This window comes from Cyprinus carpio, chromosome A14, assembly GCF_018340385.1.
Source record: "Cyprinus carpio isolate SPL01 chromosome A14, ASM1834038v1, whole genome shotgun sequence".
Taxonomy (NCBI): Eukaryota; Metazoa; Chordata; class Actinopteri; order Cypriniformes; family Cyprinidae; genus Cyprinus; species Cyprinus carpio.
The window spans coordinates 13,673,811-13,694,597 of record NC_056585.1 but is presented as its reverse complement, the minus strand read 5'-3'; the positions used below and the strand labels follow the sequence as shown (position 1 = coordinate 13,694,597).

Genomic DNA, 20,787 nt, shown 5'->3' with positions numbered 1-20,787 from the left:
CACACACACACACACACACACACACACACACACACACACACACACACACACACACACACACATATGTAAAACAAAATTACCAAAACTTAAAAATGGAAATGGAAATATTAATAAAATATTTAAAATGTTAATAAAAACTATAATAGTATCTCAAAGATACTAAAATAACATGAATAATAGTAAAAATAAGTGTTACTGTACATTAGTATTATTTATTTACTTATGTATTTAATATTATTATAGTACTATTTATTAATATTTTGAATTAGCTTTAACTTTTATATTTTCAATTTTAGTTTGTAATCATTTTATGTGCTTTTGTAATTTTTTTTTGTATATTTTATATTTTCATATTTCATATTTTATTCATTTTCATATTTAATTTTAGCTTTAATTTGTTTTTTTATTTCAGTTTTAGTAATTTTTGTAAATCTACTTATTTTATATCAGTTGAGGCAAAATTTATTTCATGTAATAGTTTTACTACTAATAATAATTATTATTGTATGTTTTTGTTGTTATAACGATAAGAAGTACAATAATAATAATAATAAAAAAATTCAGATCAAATAACATTAAGGGATGATGAAAGAATAATGGCCATAAAGTCACTTAGTACTCCTAACATAAAAAAGACAGAAAAAAAGTCAAAATTGCAATACAGTATAAATAATTTGTAATAATTAAACTGATTACTGAATGTGTTTTGTAATGGAAAAAAAGTGCTCTCTAGAAAACAACCCGTCTTAAGATCTGCTGAGGTCTTTTTAGTACCTTGAGTAGAAGAACCAGCAGGCCTGCGCTGATGAGAAGAGGGACGAGGCTGCTAATGAACCAACTCAACCACAGGATTCCATTGTCCAATCCCATAATCCTCATGGTCTCCTTGAGGCGGGCCTCCTTTTCATAGACGACGCCTTTGATGATGATGGCCACGGAGTACATCCAGGCCAGAGTCATGAAAAGTGGCATGGAACGGCTCATAATGCGAAGGAAACTACCGGAAAAGAGGGGAATATTTAATAACTGTTCCTACTGTTACAGAACATACTGAAAGACTAGCATAAAGCAGTCTGGACAAGCATGCAGTGTATTTTATTTTTATTTATTTTTTTGCAGGGGAAATAGTTTAATGACATTCCCTTCATAATTTGCCATCTCTGTTATTCGATTAGGTTTATTTGCAGTGCAGTGGAATGCTTACATATCATCTACGTAACATGGATAAGGCATCTGTTGGATGTAAACACCAGTCTTCTCTTTGGTCCCAGTAACTGCTCTGATGATGCTGTGTTCAACTACATCCTGAAGGTAAGTAAATCCTCCCCAAATATACCGCAAATCCTCAAATGGATCAGCCCTGGGACCGGGATCCCAATACCTGGCAACAAAAAACACAATAAGCATGTGATTTCACAGCATTATATCTAGTCTCCATTATTGGGCAATTAAGAAAAGAAAACACAGACTTACCCATCTTTAATCTTGTTTGTGCGCTCCACGTTGTCAATGTCCATGCGGATCTTGTAATTGACGTGTGGGGGAAGTTCAGAGCTGTTGGACTGAATGTCCAGAAACACAATTCCCGCCCAAAACTTTCTGTTATCCAGGAGACTCATGGACTCGTTCACCAGTTTCTCCTCTGTGCTCACAGGTTCAAGTTTATCCAGGTTTACACACTATAAAAAAAACAACACCATTAAGTCACAATTTGTCTTTATTAGATAGTGAGTTGATTTTATTTGACTATAAACATGCTACAGTGTGTGATTTAATGAATAACTTTTATAACTGACCTAAAATAATCTATTTGACCTGTAGTAGTCTTTAGCATGATCTTGTATTATTGTAAAAGGGAACTTTTGACCTATTAAAAATGACTGCGTGTTGTTTGTCTTCTCCAGTCATGTTATACATCTCTTTAATCTACATTCAAGTTGATTTTCACTTCCTTTTTATCTTTCACATCTCATTTTGATTACTAACATACGTCATATTGCTGAATTAGACATATTCAAAACTAAAAAACCCACACAATTCATGGAACAGGACATCCAAACATGTTTTGCATGTGCCTTTCTCCCGACAAACGTGAAATCCAGCTGGTTGCGACATGCATGTGCTATGGGAATCATGATTGGTTGTTGATGTGTTTTGTGTGAAAGTATGTATGTGGGAGACAGATGGATTTTGAGATAGAAAGGAGATGTGTAGGAGGAGAAAAGAAAGGAAAAGCTAGCATGAAAGAGAGGTGTTCTGACCTCCATGAAACGGGATATGCTCATAATGGCCTGGTCTGTCTCATTGAAGACGTCCCGCCACGTAAATGCCGTTCCATGGGGACGCGTGTCCTCGGAGTGCTTAGACAAGAAGCTTATAACATCCTCCACGCTCCACTGAGTCCCAGCCAACTGGGTACTGAAAAAACTAGCAGTGGCATTGTTTCGAAGAAGTGTCTATGTTTGGAAGAACAAAGAAATGGAAATTAAAATTAGCTTCAACGTTGGTAATGTTGACTAGTTCCAGTTTTGCACTGCAACTTTCAGCCACATGGGAGCAGTAATGGGACTAAGGCATATCATACCCGCATCAGATCCATTTCTTCACCGTTCTCCATGAAACTCCAAACCTTCGGTCTGGCTTCTTCCCACATTCCTCCTAAATCTCGTAGAATTCCGAGCTCCTGAAATGTCTTGTTGACCTAGGAAAGAAAAGGGGCGTTAATCAACAAATCATTGAAAGTACTATGTACATGTGTGTTTTTTTGTTTTGTTTTTTGGAAGGTTACCTCATGAATGATCTTCTGTGTTGCAAGGCTGTGTGGCGTATAGAGGATCTTCCCCATCAGGAGAGGTTTCAGTGCTCTCCAGATCATTCGAGAGATGGGACTGGCTTCCATGTTCTTCATAAAGTTGTTACAGTACAGAGCTAGAAGCACAATACATGAGAATATGCATTAAAGAACAATTTAGCATTCATTTAATGACACACACTCTGCATCATACTGCATATCTATAATGCAGTATGCTAGGATCTTATTTCAAGTGCAATGCATTTTGTTGAAAAAGCATGTTAATTTCTGTTGTAGATAAGGGCTGTTTTTGTTAACTAAAACTATAAAAAGTGTATTAGTTAACTGAAATAAAGCTCCAATAAAATAATTTTGTATTTTTGTATATATATTTTTTTCAACCAGCTCTGGAACATAGATAGGTATTTTATGATACATCAAGATTTATCAGAATTAAATATAATATAAATATTTAAACTTAAAAAAACAACTTTTTATTTATTAATTATTACAATTACTAAAATGAAATATGAATTCTAAAGTAAATTTAAGCTAAATAAAAATATTAATAAAAAACTAATAAAAATGACAAAAGGACAAAACACGACTAAAAAATAAAATAAAAGCTAATTCTAAATAGTAATAAAAACTATAATATTATATATAAAAAATAGTAAATAACACTGTTGTAGCTTTGACGTACTGGTGGTGTTGTCATAGACTGAAGCGGGTTCGTCATCACTGTCGTTGTGGCTGCCGAACAGCGCCTGGAAGTTGCTGTCCTCGTACCAGTTGAGGGATTTGATCTTGAGGCCGCCGCCTTCTGGGTGTCCACACACGATTCGGGACACAGCCTGGTACATCAGACTCGGTGAGCTGGTGGCTGATTGATATGTGTAATTTTCTTTCCATTAGTTTGTTTAAACAGGCGTGTCAGTTTTTTAAACTAAGGTGTCCAAGATTTCGTTTCGCAGGTCACTCCAGCTCCTCATACTGGCCAGCTGAAAGAATCACAGAGGACACAATTGTAATTGGAGTCAAGAAGGCTGATTGATATGTAATCACAAAACAAATTTACTTAAGAGGTTTCCATTAGTTTGTTAAACAGGCGTGTCAGTTTTTTATACTAAATTGGTGTGTGTCTTAAAACAATTAGTTGTATCAAAAAAAGGTGAATTCTCTCATAATTTTCTCACCCTCATCTAGATCCAAACTCAGTGATATTTTTATTGTCTATCTTATGATTATATGTTTAGAAAATCATTTGTTATTTATGTGTTTTTATTTATTAATGGTTTGTTTTTTGTGTAATGTCTCGATTAGACAAACAAACCCTCCCATGAAAAGCTTGTTCTGCCTTTTCAACACGCAAAGGGTTTTTATAAAAAATTAAATAAAAGTCTATCATAAATGCACTTCTAAGCTGGAAGGTTTGCTTGTCGAGGTTGGCTGACAGGAAAAGAAATGTAATTCTGTTTAAACAAACCCAACTGCCCCGAGAAAACTTGTATTTTTTATTATAAATCTTAAGGAAAGGTCACAAGTGTATCTCCATGTAATCTGATTGCTGTCTAAGAGAAGCAACTGAAACATCTTATTAGTGATTTTTCTTTCCTACAGGTGCTTTTCAATCTCAAGTCAACTTGAATCTTTGGAGGTAAGAGAAATACAAACATGTTTTGCTAAGCACACTACTCTTGCTTTTACTGTAGTATACAGTATGTATACAGAGTACATGGTACGTACAGTTAAACAAAAAAATAGTTGGCAGTAAGCAGTGGGTTAGTATTTCGAAGATATCGACTGAGTAGAGAATTGCTACTCCAGGTCATTTATTTTAATGCAGGTGTGGATAAATCTGTGCAGAATAAAACCATGTTAGCCTTACAGATCTGACTCAGCAAGCAAACAAGTCACATGCTGCCAATTTTGTGTAAAAGTGCACAGAGAATGGAGGGCGGAGGGAGCAACAGATGTCCTACTGCAAAAACAAAACACTCTCACAGAGGGGGAGAGAGCAAGAAATCAAGAAGGAATACATTGCCATCTAAACATCACAAAGCTGTACAGAGGAGGGAAAAATAGGCAAACTTCATACGCAAAATGCTTTTTTTCCCCTTATTTCCAGAAAAAAACAGAACAAACTCTTTAATTTCTAATATGCTGATTTGGTGCACAAGAAACAAGACATTTTTGCTGCTTAATATTTTTGTGGAAATCATGATAGACAACAAGACTAAAGTAATGATGCTGATCACAGGAATACATTACATTTGACAGGATATTAAAATAAAAAACATAATTGAACACCCTTAATTATTCCAAACTTTTGAACATTATTGTATATATAAATTATGAATTGTATATATAAATTATATATATATATATATATATATATATATATATATATATATATATATATATATATATATATATATATATATATATATATATATATAATACATTCCATATTGAAATATATATTATTTCCATATCTCTTCTGTAATTTTGCTTTTCAAGTATTTATCTTGTTTTAAGGATGCCAGGAAACAAGACACAAATACTGATCAAGAAAATGTTTTTTGCACTTCATCCAGTCTCATACCAACACTTTGAAAGTTTACTGGAATTCACCATCCGTCTCAAACGTGAAAGTGAGCCAGCAAACTAGAGCAGTGGGTTGCTCCATTCACTTAGACTTGTAGCCAAAGATTTCCCTCTCAGTTGAGAAGAAAACAGAGGGGCTTTGTGTGGACAAACAGGTCATGAACGCCCATGTCACTGCGTTACGCAAACGTCTTTATTGCGGTTTTTGTTAACTGACTGCTGAGTAGATTGTGTTACTCTCTCTCTGGATGCTTGTTCAGCTGTGTTTGGTTGTATATCTGTTCAGCTGGGAGCTGAAACAACTTTCTCTCCCTCCCACTGTGCACTGCTACAGCTGACAAATGAGACACTACCAAACCCAGCGACACATACAGGCCCAGTGCGAAACATTTACTGCTGCGTCACAGGCCCAGCTGTTGTCCTCGCCATTAAATGTCACTTTTACTCTTATGGGATGATTTTAGAGCCTTACTAGTTTGTGCTGTTTGTTTGAATTAGATAGACAACTCTCACATGCAATTCTTTGACAGTTCGCAGGACTGCTCAGGATCGTTCTACCTTGTCTGTAGTGATAAACTCACAGACTTCAGTGGTAAGTGAATAATATGAGGTCTACCTCCACAGCCAGTGATCCCAGGCTCTCCAGAAGGCTGTCTGTGGCTTTGGCAACTAGACGGACATCAGTGGAATTAGCCCTTGTGTCTGACTGTAAAAAGCAGAGAAAATATTTCATTAAATACACTTATTGAAAAAAAAGTACATGTCACATATATATAAAGAGAGAGAGTTTAAATTACTAATATTATTATATTTATTACATTAGATAAATTTAGATTATGTATCATATATATATATATATATATATATTATATGACAAATATAAATAAAATGGTAGTGTATATGTTTTTTCAAATTTAAAGAATTTAGATTTTGTTTTACATTACATTAGATAAAACACACACACACACACACACACACATATATATGTATATATATATGTATGTATGTTCATAAAATAAACTGGGTTGTGTGTGTGTATTTTTTATTTTTTTGGTTTACAATTAATTATTTTGTAAATAAATATGTAAATGAAATATTATAATATACATAAACCTGAAGAAAAATTTTAAGTCATTTACAGATAAAAGTTTATGTCATTTACAATATTGTGACAATCGGTTTATATGGCTATTAAATCAATCTAGTTGCTCATGTTAGTTCTTGTATCTAATTTGCATGTCTGTAAATGTTGAAAGAACCATTCATTTCATGCATTTTATGTGCCATTGGCAAGCGAAGTCAAACTAAGATGACATATTTATCTGGTATTCCACTGCACTTCACTTCTCAAGAATCCCAAGGATGAGTCAAAAACATCTTTCATTGACCAGTGTGATCTATGAGTCAAACTGACATTGAACTATCATAGTTCTTTTCAATGTGCATAGGAAGAAGTAGAAGAGAGGAACTGAAGCTGTTCAGATGTGTTGTAACTTCCATCTGTGCCTTTAGGCTATATATTAAGGTAGGTGTGTAGGGCAACATGCAATGACATGCATCCTCCCACGCTCTTCATAACTAACAAGCTAGCTCTTTCTTTTCCCTTTCTCTCTTTTAGTTGGTTGTTGAGTTGTTTGTGTCTCAGCTCAGTGCATGCCAATGATAAAGTCACCTGGTTCTGTTTTTAACAACTCGGCAACAGTAGTGGAGGAGGGTAGGATAAAATGATGATCTCTGTCACCCTCAGCCACACAGTAGGGGAAATTTATTAAGCAACAGTTTAATTTACACCCTTTCCCAACAACAAAGCCACACCATCTGGACTCATGCAGAACTCTAGACTGGCCATTACTGTAGACATTTACATCTCCCTACAGTAAAACCGCTCATGTCCTCTGCAACACAACACAAATTACGTATAATCTGGACACCCTTATAAAATTAAAGAAGTTTCGTGATGGTGCCAAATGGTAGAATGTAAAAATATGAATATTATATTTTGCATAAAGAAAATGAAGTCTTTTTTAGGACAATTAGGATTTTGTGCACTGTGAAATTTTTTTCTTGACTAATAAAAAAAAATTGTTCAGACTTTTTTTTTTTGCCTTTTTTTGGTAATTACTCTCAATTATGATTCTCATTACTTTAAAATGTATTTTAATGTCTAAGCTAACAATGTTATTGTTTTAACCCTAAAAATTACCATTTAAAAATATAGAAACAGAAATGTAATGTTGAAATAAATACGATAGTAATAATAATAATAAAAATAAAATGTATTTTAATGTATAAGAAAAAGAAAATAAATTGTATTACTATTAATAATATTTTATTTCTTTTGATTTTCGGCTGGGATTTATGACATGGACATATTCTTTATGGTTTTTGTTAGATTATGATACATTTAATATATGGTAATTTAAGGTACTTCAAAGAATTTTATATTTAATTTGACATATTTTTATCCTAATACCATAATTGTTTGTTTGTTTGAAAACACGTGCATCAGATCTGTTCATTTTGATTAACTGTACCATTTTTCTTACCCTAATAGGTTTGAGGAAATCCAAGTTGGACTTGAAGTGTCTCTCGGCCTGGTCTAGCCAGCTATTGGGAGAGCTGCAGATGAGGTCCTGGGTGAATCTCGCCACCCTTTCGTCTGGGATGCTCACAAAATCCTCAAGTGTGCTGGTGCTGCACATGTCTCTCAGATGGACGCCAAAACCGTTGATCAGCACCTAAAACATGAGCATCGGTGATAAGCAGTAGATGTGAGAGCAGATAAAAGGTGTTCATGTGATCCTTTTAGGGGTTTTGGGGATAGAAGGGGACAAAGCTGTTCATATGACCCATGAGTTTGTTATCAGGACAGGGACATTATAAGGCACTTAGCCTAGCTGCCTTGAATACACATTTCGAGGGTACATTAGGGTAAAACTAGGCTGCCTATGGTCATTTATGAGGACTGTAGATTGCGTAATGCCCGAAAGGCATGTCTCACAGCTAACAGCTTTTGATTTACAAATAAAAATCAAGTTGCATGCTGGTTTCCTCTCTTTAACTGATTCCTAGGGGCAATTTAACAGCATGTGTGGAGGTAAACTATAAAAACCGACCTAGAAACAATGACTATGCCTTACAAACGGTATACAGTTAATTACAGTACTGCAAATGTGAGGTTTGAGTGGGAAAATGGAAAACTACAATAGTCATGGTCACATTTTCGCTTTAAAATAATGCTTTTCCATTCTCACCTTTTCAAGATTCACATCTGCTTCCAGAACATTCTGTACATAATGATGGGAAAAGGAGCCGTTTTGTTGGAGGAACGTGGAAAGGGTTTCATTTTCACGAAGGAAGTCCTTCAGCTTGAAACCTAAGGACAAACATACCACTTTAGTGTGTGCGTGTTAAGCAATGCTTTACAAAACCACCATACAATGGCTGTAGTTATCGGTTTTCAGCAATTTGACCAGACTTTTAATTCATGTAGACCTGCACCCACATTTCAGGATTAATGTTTTTGGAAACACATCCCATTTTCCATTAGTTTACATTTACTTAACATTCTTACAAAACCGCAAACTTTTACATGCGCTCACTTGCTGAAATTTAGCACTGTTCATTCAGGTGTGGGGCCTTTGTGAGTGTTAACTACATACTAGTGTGCTCTCCTTAAATTTCATTCCTCTTTCAAAGTTCAAGTGCATGTCTGAGCAGGCCAGCTAGAACGGTTCACCTGGGTGTGGAAAGAAACGTCGACTGAATCATTGTGTGATTCCACAAACAATTTACATGGAGTCTAGTTACCTTAATGTTCTAAAATCTAAAACAGAGGCCACACAAATCCAGAGAAATTGGACAGTCTTGCGTAAGACCTTGCATAATTCCTTCCTTAAATCTGTGGCATTACACTATCATTCAATAGTGTGATTTTTTTTTTTTTTTTTTTTTTTTTTTTTTAAGAAATGAAAACTTTTATTTAGCAAAAGGACCCATTAAACTCATCAAAAGTGACAATAAAAATTGACATTGTTACAAATGATTTTAATGTCAAGTAAATGGTGTTCATTTAAACTTTCTGTTCTTCAAAGAAACAGTTTTCAGCATTCATAATAAGAATTGTATCTTGAGTAGCAGTAATGACCTTGGAAATTCAACTTGGTCATCATATAAATAAATTACGTTTTAAATTTTATTTAAAAAGGAAGTAGCTGTTTTAAGTAGTAATAATATTACACAAAATTACCTTTTTTACTGTATTTTTTAAAATCAAATAAAACCAATAAGCAAAAAAGACTTCTCTGAAAACCATTAGAAATCTTACACACCTGAAACTTTTGAATGATAATGTAATTCCTTGATTATATGAATCTTACAGAAATAAGTAAATATTAATATTATCTGATGAATATGAGCAGCTGGCAGTCTTAAGTTCAAGTTCAAGTGAATAAGTTCCCCAGTAATCATTCTTTTGAAAAGAGGATAAAGGGGGAGAAATAGGGGAGTAAAATGGGGTCTGTAAAGACATGTGCAAGGATCTTCTGTAAAGTCATGGCCAATTACATCTGTTAGGTCTTTTTAGATAGGACAGGTATATGCAAGCTTAAAATGAGAAGGTCTAAATGAGCCATTGTGAAATCAAGATACGTATACCTAATCCAGTTCTCAGACAGTTTTAACTTATGTCTTGAAATTTACACTGACTTTCAGAAGTTTGGGGTTGGTAAGATTTTTTTAATGTCTGTAAAAGTTTCTTATGCTCACCAAGACTGTATTTATTTGATCAAAAACATAAAACACTGAAATTGTGAAATTGTATTATCATGTAAAATAACTTGTTTCTATTTTAATATATTTTAAAATGTAATTTCTTCCCGTGATGACAAAGCTGAATTTTAGCAGCCAATACTCCAGTATTCATTGCACAAACAAGTGGTCGCCATCAGGACAGCTAGGTGAATATCAAAGTCATACGCTCAAATAAACACTCAATAACCAAAGAGAAACCTATTACATTATTCTTATTAGCATCATATTTTCTACATGAATGTTTTCAACATTGTATGCCATTATGAGGATAATGTAAAGCAGCTATTTAAAGCTCTTTGTGAATTCAGCATCACAGCTAATCATAGCAAGTGATGTAGGTGCGAATGGGTTCAAGCGGTAACTATAACCTAAACCCAAAGAACTCAACTCTTTCATGTCTGTTGCCATTAGCTGTAATCAAAAGAGGAGAATAAAGACCGAAATGATTGAGATCGCAGCATGCAGATGCCACGATAAGCCCTACAGTGAGTGGATGGTGAGTTCAAAGCATTCCTATTGTCATGCACGACAGTGTGAGACACGATAAAGAAGCTTTAAAGGGATACTCCACCCCAAAATGAAAATTTTGTCATTAATCACTTACCCCCATGTCGTTCCAAATCCGTAAAAGCGCCGTTCGTCTTTGGAACACAATTTAAGATATTTTGGATGAAAACCGGGAGGCCTGTGACTGTCCAATAGACTGCCAAGTAAATAACAGTGTCAATGTCCATAAAAGGTGTGAAAGTCGTTGTCAGAATACTCCATCTGCCATTAGACGTGCAATCTGGGTTATATGAAGCGACAGAAACACTTTTTGTAAGCAAAGAAAATAAAAATAATGACTTTATTCAACAATTCCTTTGTCAACAGCCTCCTCTGTGTCTCTCCATATCACCGTATGCTGTGTATGTTCTTCTGTATCATCCGTGCCACAAGGATGCGCTGATTTCTTTCAAATTAAAGCTAAATACATGTAGAAACAGTGCATCCTTGTGGTGTGGATAATACAGAAGAGCACACACAGCATACGGTGATATGGAGAGACACAGAGGAGACTGCTGACAAAGGAATTGTTGAATAAAGTATTTTTGTTTTCTTCGCTTAAAAAAAAGTGTTCCCGTCGCTTCATATAACCCAGATTGCACGTCTGATGGCAGATGGAGTATTCTGACAACAACTTTCATACCTTATGGACCATGACACTGTTATTTACTTGGAAGTCCATGGGACAGTCACAGGCCTCCAGTTTTTCATCCAAAATATCTTAAATTGTGTTCCGGAGCTTTTACGGGTTTGAAACAACATGGGGTTAAGTGATTAATGACAAAATTTTCATTTTGGGGTGGAGTATCCCTTTAATTTGAACAGGTAGACTGACATGGCTCTTTTTCCTCAAGACTTTTCTGAACATAGATTTTTAAACTACTTTGGAGAAACAGGAATGTTTATTATAGTTAACTGTGAATTTAGGTCAATTTTGCATCAAATTGATCCTGTTTTTGTCTGTATGGCACTGAAAAAGTTAAATCATCTACCCATTTCACTCTTTCACAGATATAAATATGTCATCACACTTCACTTTTTGGTAAATACATTCTATATACTGTTACTGCAGATGTTTTGTGATGGCATCTGTGCAACCTTTTCTCCATTAGGCAGAGAAATGCAATTAAAGCTCACTTAGCGTGAGAAGAGAAGTATGTGAACGGGAAGAAACTATAAGTGAATAGGGCAGGTATTGCTAGAGGACTGGATTCTGGGATGTGTGTGTGTATTTACACCCACACTGGCCCAGAAACTGACTTGCCATGGCTTGTTTGAAAGACTTGATCCATCATTCAACCACCCACCTCCTCCTCTGCCAGTTGAAAAATTGCACTATCCCAACAAATCCTCACAGACTGACAGGCATTAACCTTTTAGTTATATATTCACAAGGATTAACTGATAATTTGAATGAGTCACTTTATGCTAGTTGTAGTGTTTGCTATGGAAGATTACAATTGATGAAAAGGGCAAAAAACATGACATAGTTCAGCCAAAAATGAACGCCATGCCATTTATGCGCTCTTATGTCATTGCAAACCCACAAGACTCTTTTTGCTTGGTGGAACATAAAAAGGAACAAGGTAAAATTGAAATATTTAATTTATTTATTACCAAAAAAAACAAAAAAAAGACCTACGCTGTAGGGCTCACTTGGTCTCATTTGGCCATTTGCATATTCAAACTTGATGAAGTTGAAGTTGAAGATGAAGTTAATGATGTTCATGTTCTTATTGGTTTCTTAACTTTGAAGTTTGAATATAAATGAAAATCATAAGTTATCATATGGCTTTAGGAGACTTGGAATGCAGCAAACAAATCATATGGATAACTAATAATGTTTTTTTGTCATTTTTCGAGCTTGGTTACTTTATGGAAAAAAAAAACAGAATTTGATGTTTGGAAACACATGAGGATGAATTTTCAGGTAACCAATTTCTTTAAGAAAATGTAATGTTTCAGGCAATTCTACTGTACTCACCAGCTGTGTTATTTTGCATGACTTTTAATGCACTGATAAGCTCCTTGAATCCATCTAAGCTTTTGTCATTTTGACTGTACAGTAAGATTTTCTTGGCATCAGAAAACAGACGTGAGATTCTGAAGAAGAAATCAGAATTACTACCAAATTGCACTTAGTGTCTTATATAACATATAATTGGCCACATTATAGAGTTATTTCGTAATCTCCAGCTATAGGCAACAACTTACATGGAATCATTAAAGTTCCCAACGACTCCTGGAGATTCCCCAGGTGTTGGGTGTCGAAAGCAAGGATTGTTGGCATTGCAGACGATACCCTGGATCCAGGGCAGGGTGCCTGCTGAGGGCATGGCTTTGTTGGGAAAGTGACCTGTAACAAATAAAGGGAGAGAAAATGAAGAGGGTTGAAAAGAAAGTTTCCACATTAAGGCCTTCTTGGAGAGCAGAAGAGAAGAAAGTGTACACGATAAAATTGACATATGGACATGATGTGCCAGATGAGATTTTCCTTCTACATCCCTGTGCTGCGTCCAATCCCCAATATACAGTACAGATAATTGTCGTGAACCCTTAGACTGCCTTATCTTCCCACGGACCTAAAAAAGATCAGCAAACATCTAACTCTCCATCCCTGGAGGATGTGTACTCTATGAGGGGACCTTATCGATTGATTACCTAAGCGGTATATGTGACCTATGTCCTCCCACAGACTCACTGTTATTTCTGTAATGAGTCAAATATGTCGGTCCGCTATCAGTCAACCTTAAGACTGCCAGCTGCTCCACTGCTGAGCACAGCAAAGATAAGATAATACTTAAAGTATGAAGTAATCAATTCAGGGGCTATTTGTTCAATTCCACATATATTTATTTAATTTTAAATAATTTATAATTTCTTATATATACATATATTTTAGGTCAAATTATTTATTCAGCCACATAATCTTTATGGAATCTTTAAGGGACTTAATATTGCTGGATTCTGAATTTTAATATTGATTATCACCAACATAATGGACATTCTTCTTTCTGTCCATTTAATCACTTCAGCAAGAGAGGTTGCAACTTGACTGTACTTGCATATGACAAATCTATTTGTTCATCAGCACACTCCAGACTCGGGGAGAAGTGAAATTATGTACAGGACCTCCTATTTCCTGTAAAAAACCAAAGTGGCTCCAAACGGACACATCTGCACGTCAACAAGACCTCATGACCAAGGCTCACTGTTCCACAAAGAACAGAAAGTAATCTACAGTATCTATTATGGTACAACATTTAATGTAGTATGTTTTTTCACGGCCACTAGTCAGGGATTGTGTTTTAAATTCCTGGCTAGTTTACAGCTTGGCATGAGTAGCATTACTCGGGGCATGATGACATCTTTATATATAAAATTTTATTAATTAGAAAGCCAAATAGGCATGATTAAAGCTCAGGTGCTATAAAACAAGACATAATGATACACTGAACAAACCAGCTAATAAATGCGGTCATCAAAGTCACTTTACTATCAAATAGCAGCTAATATTAAAATATAGACCATTTTGTGTTTGTTTGTGCTCTAAAATGCAAATATGGTGCTCACTTTGTCTATAGGGCACTATTTAAATCCCAGCATGCTCCTGATACCCTATCTTTCTATACATTATCTGTGACTGGCACAACACCGATTATCCAGTTATCAGTAACTCATAAACACCCTGCAAGTTTGACACATCTGATAATGAAAAAAAAAACATGCAATGAAACGAAACGTGCATTTTCGCCCCGTGTGCATCGTGTATTAAGGTTATGCAATGCAATTAATAAGCACAGGTTGCATTGCAAAAGTAGTTTTGCATGCAACACGTGAAAGCCATTTAGTTTTCCAATGCCAAGTCAGGAATCTAATATTACAAAACAGGATAAATGCTGCACTGTGTAGATACCTCACAACAGCATTACTTCTAAAATGCGTTTTTTCTCTTTTCACAGGTACAAAACCGAGGAGTGTTCTTACATTCATGTTGTTCATAAGGTGGGTAGTTCAACCTCACAGCGATCAGGATGAAGAAAATAAAGAGTGGCCACACAATCTCCGTCAGCAGCTGCAGCTGCAAAATTCAAACACACAAGGACAAAAACAGTCAGCATTTTCTGTAAAGTGCAGACACTGGAGGCCAAACATGACTAATAAAGCTCTCAGGAAAAAAGCTCTCAAGTCTCTAATGTCTAAGGTATGAGCTTCTGGTATGTAATGTCATCAAGGGCAGGTTTTTATTAACAACATTTATTATTAATACATGACAGGGAATCGATCAGGCCCTCCAGATTTAGTACAACAGCAGACAGGATCATCCACTGGGAACATGGCCTGTCTTCACAGACCCAGTGGGGAATGAAAGCAGTCTGACCATTCATTCTCCATTTAGTACTTTTGTGGGTTATGCTTATTTATTTTAAACCAAAAAAATGCAAATGCATCAGTATTGAACTGTTTCAAACCATTAAACAATACAAAATCAAATTAAAGCACTTTTTCATGCAAGATTTTAAAAGTACCAGGTTCTACCATGTTATTTTGACATGTACTATGAAACAACCATGTTTTAAGACATCTTGGAAGCACCTTTTAAATGCACACACTTCAGTACCATTTTATACATCAAAATACTATAGTATAGTACAACCAAAGTGCTTTTTGTAATGATTTAAAGAGTAAAATACCCTATTTTGAGGAGATGGCGATTTAAATTCAATGTCTGTCAACATTTGCATCGCTTTTGCTGATAGGAGCACCACATAAATATGGTTTGCATGTACATTGACCTGAAAATCATTATATAACAGCATTCTGTATTGAAATGATTTTAAAATGATTCAATATATGGGTTGTTATGGAAAGTAAACAGCTCAAGATTCTAGAACTGTATTATAAGGAATAAAGAACTGAAAAAAAAATGAAATCAAAAATGGTTAAAATGATATCTGAAATAATCTCCAGAGGCATAATGTTAATCTCAAATAGCAGTATGATTTTAAATGAGTTATGATGGTTACCAATTTTATTTTACTTATTAGCAACCCATAATGTGTGACGTTTGCATAAAATGATTTTTGATACTAAATCTGCTGTGCTTACCGTTTGTCTCCTTCTGTAGGTGAAGTTCTTCCACAGCAGCAGACCCAGCTGAGTGGAGACAGACATCTTCACTCGGGTCCCTTTTCACTCTCAGCTCTCAGCTCTCAACTGCAATGACACAACGGAGACACGCGGACTAAAAAAAAGGCATCCAGCAGCGACCAACAGAACAGCTCAAAAGTCCAGGACAAAGTGCAGCCCTCCTATCTAAATCTCTGATGCTCGCTCACGTCTTCCCTTCTCCTCTCTCCTCTCCTGCCCTGTTTTAGGGAAGGCCAGCCTTTTCTTTTTCCCAGAATTCCTGAAAGTGGTGGATCTTGTAGTGTCAGAGAATCATCAAGCAAGGAATTTCACAGGCCATTAGGGTCTCTGGGGTAGGTAGCTTCACTCTTAACAGCCATGTTTGATCAAAGAGCTTCATTTAAAATGCACATATTTGCTGGAAGTCAGGGAGAGAATCTGTGTCCTTGCTCTATGTTAATGACGCTATTCAAATGTGAAAAGGTCCAGACATTCTTGAGTGATCTTCATCTAAAGCTAACATTGTTCTCACTGTCTGACTCTTTCAGTGATTTAATCAGGTAGCCCAAAACAGAAATGATCAGGTTTGTGATGAGCTTGGATGGAAACAAAACTTAACCCTGTAAAACCTGACATATGAAATAATACTATAATAAAACTTACTAGTTTTTACAAGTATTCTAAAAGGCATTTTACCAGCTAAACTGTCAATCAGATGTAGATTTTGTACAACAGTTTTCTTAGCAGAAATTTGATCATGCTGATAAATTAGAGTCCTTAAAATGATCAACAAGTATTAAATATGAGACAATAGGTTTTATAGGGTTAATCACCTCAGTCCAAGGGTAAAAAAACAATATCAATTGGACAAAGTCTGGAAAAAAAATAATTCAAAAGAAAAAAATAAAATAAAATAAAGCCGAAAATAAATATTTGTCAGTGTCTGAAATGATATTTACACCCGCATCCTTCATCACACTGCCCAGTGTTCCTGTTGGCCCTTACAAAACCCCAACACCAGTGACTTGCGAATGTTTAGGTTATTTTATATCAACATGCACAGATCAGGAGAACATTACTGTACCCATGCAGCTTTCTATGCGCTTTTATATATTAATTATTCTTCTGGTCATTAACTATTAATTCCAGGCGTTTCCCATGTTCAGCTGAAATGCTTGAGGCTGTATGTTACTCTGAGAATTCAGATTTCACTGCTTTTCTTTCCCAGCTACTTGCACGATATGTCTTCCACTATTATAGACACAGGTGGTAAAAGCTTTCATTTATAGGTAGGTATATACATTCAGTGTACAAAATGTTTCCTTTTTAACATCCATTTCATTAGCTTGGCTCAGTAATCTCTGTTATTTCTACTTGATTGCATAGAGTTTCTACTCAAATTTCTGTAATCCATCCTGAAGTAGTCAAACGCGAGGGTAACTTTTACTGCAAGCTGTGGATCTGTCATCACTTTGATTTTCCTTAATACTTTAACGCACTTTAACTGCGTGTTTTCACAGTGTGTGTATTTTTTTTTTTTTTTTTTTTGTTTATTTTTTTTACACATTGAGAACTGAACCTTCTTCTCTCTGGTTCATTGTTCTAATGTTGCTGTTCTCAAACAGCACTTCTGATCCTTCTGTCCATCGATAAAGAATCACACGTTTTCATCTTTTGCTATTTTTAGTTAAATACCAACTGCGTGTCGCACAATTTCATTTTAAGTGCTACTTCAATGAAAAGAAACTTGGTGCCAGTGGAATGAACTTTCATTCAAAGATATCCTTTCACAACTTTTACTCTCTCGTCATAAACACAAAAATATTGTTATGGTATTTGTATTATTTTCAATAATACGCCACCTGAAACGTTGCGTTTGTCGTTCATTCTCTACAGAAACAAATGAACGATGTTAAAGAAAACGAAGCATAAATGTATCTTACCAGTAAGCTGATGACCTTTGATGGACATTCTCTGTAATCCCAAATGAATCAGGTGTATATTCGTCCTTCTAGACTCTCGGGTGAAGAAGCATCTGAAGGTTCTGAAGAGCTTTTATAGCGCATCTGCTCTGAGCGCCGGGGTTACTCTCGGTCATCCGGTCTGGATCAACACGTGGAGCCCAAAACAGCTCTTAAACGGCATAACTGCAAACCTCTGTTGACAAACGAGTGCCATGAAAACAACACAGGGATGAAACTTGTCTCTTCTACTGGTGTTTGGGCAAATATGACATTTTCTTTGCTTTATAATGGCCATAAATTACTAAATTTTATGCAGTCTGGGGATCTAGCTGGCAATCTGGCATATTACACCACTTGGCACTTTCCCTTTCCCTTTTCACTCCATTGGGAATTATTTATTTGGATAAAGTTGATGGTATGAAATAAGCACCCATGCTTTGCAATATAAAGTCTTTGAATGCAACAAAGGACCATAATCTGCAAAGAAAATATTAAATAAAATAAATTATATATATAATATTGTTATACCACTCAATTCTGATGTTTTTATACACACACACACACACACACACACACACACACACACACACACACACACACACACACACACACACACACACACTCGCACACACACACACACACACACACACACACACACACACACACACACACACACGTGTATATAAATGATAGATAGATAGATAGATAGATAGATAGATAGATAGATAGATAGATAGATAGATAGATAGATAGATAGATAGATAGATAGAAACATAAGAATTGAGACATTCTATGAGAACTCAAAATGTATATTAAACTGTAAAAGCCATCTAATGACCAGTGGAATTTCACAGTGGTTGAAGGAGGGTAAACTGGGTTAATATTACCATTCAGTTTGCATTTATTTAATCATCTGTACTGATGGGAAATGATCCATGAACGCAAACATGGAGTGCCAAGTGAAAGACCAATTATGGGTAACAGAGCCAAGCAATCTTCAACTTGACTGACTCAATGTCCAGGCATTAGGAATGCCTTCTAAAACATGGTGTAACTGCAAGACAACTCATGATGAACAGTTAGGCTATGTATTTTTTGTTTTTTTGGTGAATGTAGGCAGGGACCTCGGACTAGACCAGAATAAGATGTATTGAGCTATTTGACACCTATTATTATGTTCTTTATCCTTTAATCCTTATCAGGGAACTGTTTTCCATAAACCAATTGAGTAAACTCAGGTACAAACTGAGTACAGTCTTGTGCCAATGGTATATGCCAAGATGTTTGGTGTTTGTGTTGGTGTTGCAATATAGATGTAACTGACACTGTGAAAGCTAGTGAAATTCTGGGAAATCCTGGACCTAGAGTGTCAAGCCAGATGTGGTATGCTGGCATTGTTAGAAACACAAACACTGAGTCATCTTAATTTTCAGAAATCCTGATGAGCTCAGTATCCAAATCTACCAACGGTCTACGTTCCAGTGATATCTTCATTTCTAGGGGCAGGGACGGTATTTCATAATACTATCAGAACAAAATAGATGATATCTTAGTACACAGCCCGATCTAGAAGACAATAAAACAGCTCCAGTCAAACAGCCAATGACCTTAAATAACCTGTCTGTGATCTCACTTTCTGGAGGAAGGGTCAGCTGATATTACCACTTCATGTAGTGCTTTTGCACTGCTGTCAGTTCCTCTGCTACAGGAAGTCATGAAATATTTCTGACATTTTAAGTGGAGGAGGCTGATGAAATAATGGAAAACATATTTGTGAAACCCCAGGAACACATGATCTACACTTGCTACTGTAAAATTATTATAAAATGTTTGCCAATGTCATAATTCACCAGATAAAGTCGTTTTGGTTTCATTTTGGATACACTGGCTTAGGATAACAAGTTTAGATGTTACTGTAAAAATAATTTTTCATGGTGTAAGTCTTCTTTGGACAACTGTGCATTTTAGGCTTGCTTCAGTTACTTTTTCTGTTGTTTATTCCATTGGAAATTTGTTATACATCAAAAAAAATATATATTTTTTTGAGTTTCACATTTATTTTAATCTGTTACTTGTTGTAACACATTGTGGCATGTGAGAAGGCTGGATCTAAAGAGAATGGTCAAAGCAATGCAAATAAACATACATAAAATGTATTAGGACTCTACAGAGCCTGTCAATAGAAAAATAAAACCAAAACACGGATATATTATTATTATTTTTTTTAGGAAAAGGAGGATGACTGGTCAACCTAAAAAAAACAAATTAATATATTATTTTGTTATTTAATTTAATTAATAATCATACAAATTGCTTAAATTGTGATGCTTAAATTTGAGGATGTTATGTAAGTTTTATAAGTTGCTACAGAGAGGTTGGCAAGCACTTTTGTTTCTTAGTGAATTGGTTCATTCCTCAGTTCTGAGGTCAGTGTGTCCTGCAGAGGAAATACCAGCAGCACTGATGCTTTCTTGAAAAAGAAACATGAAAGGCTAGAAGCAGAGAGCTTGAATGTTAATATGAAACATAAATATCACATTCCTCTTTGTCAGAAATAGATTAAAGGTTCTTATGGAACAGTAATGAAACCTAAACTGACAATGGACTAAAAAACAAGGAAAACACAGCAAACATGCTGTCTTGGTAAGTGTGTGACAGACATGTCAATGCTGTTTCATCACATTTAAGGGGAAAGTTTAGGCTACATGGGTTTGAAGAGAAACAGGCCTGTTTTGTTTATAAGAGCAAAACAGCCTCCTGGATGTTGTAGAGACTTCAAAATCTATTGTAAAAATATATAATCTCTGCATAATAAGTTGAGATGTTTGCTCAAACTGCTGAAGACTGCACATAAGCACAGAGTAGGAAAGTAAATTGAATGTTTCACCCAGTTGTGAGAGATAATGTTGGTCATGACCCTTATATTTACAGTACCAA

At 35.4% G+C, this 20,787-nt stretch overlaps 1 pseudogene; it reads right to left on the bottom strand.

Moving 5' to 3' along the window:
• Positions 1-17,984, bottom strand: part of LOC109102823 — a 31,842-nt pseudogene extending 13,858 nt beyond the window's left edge.
• Between the last annotated feature and the right edge of the window lie 2,803 nt (positions 17,985-20,787).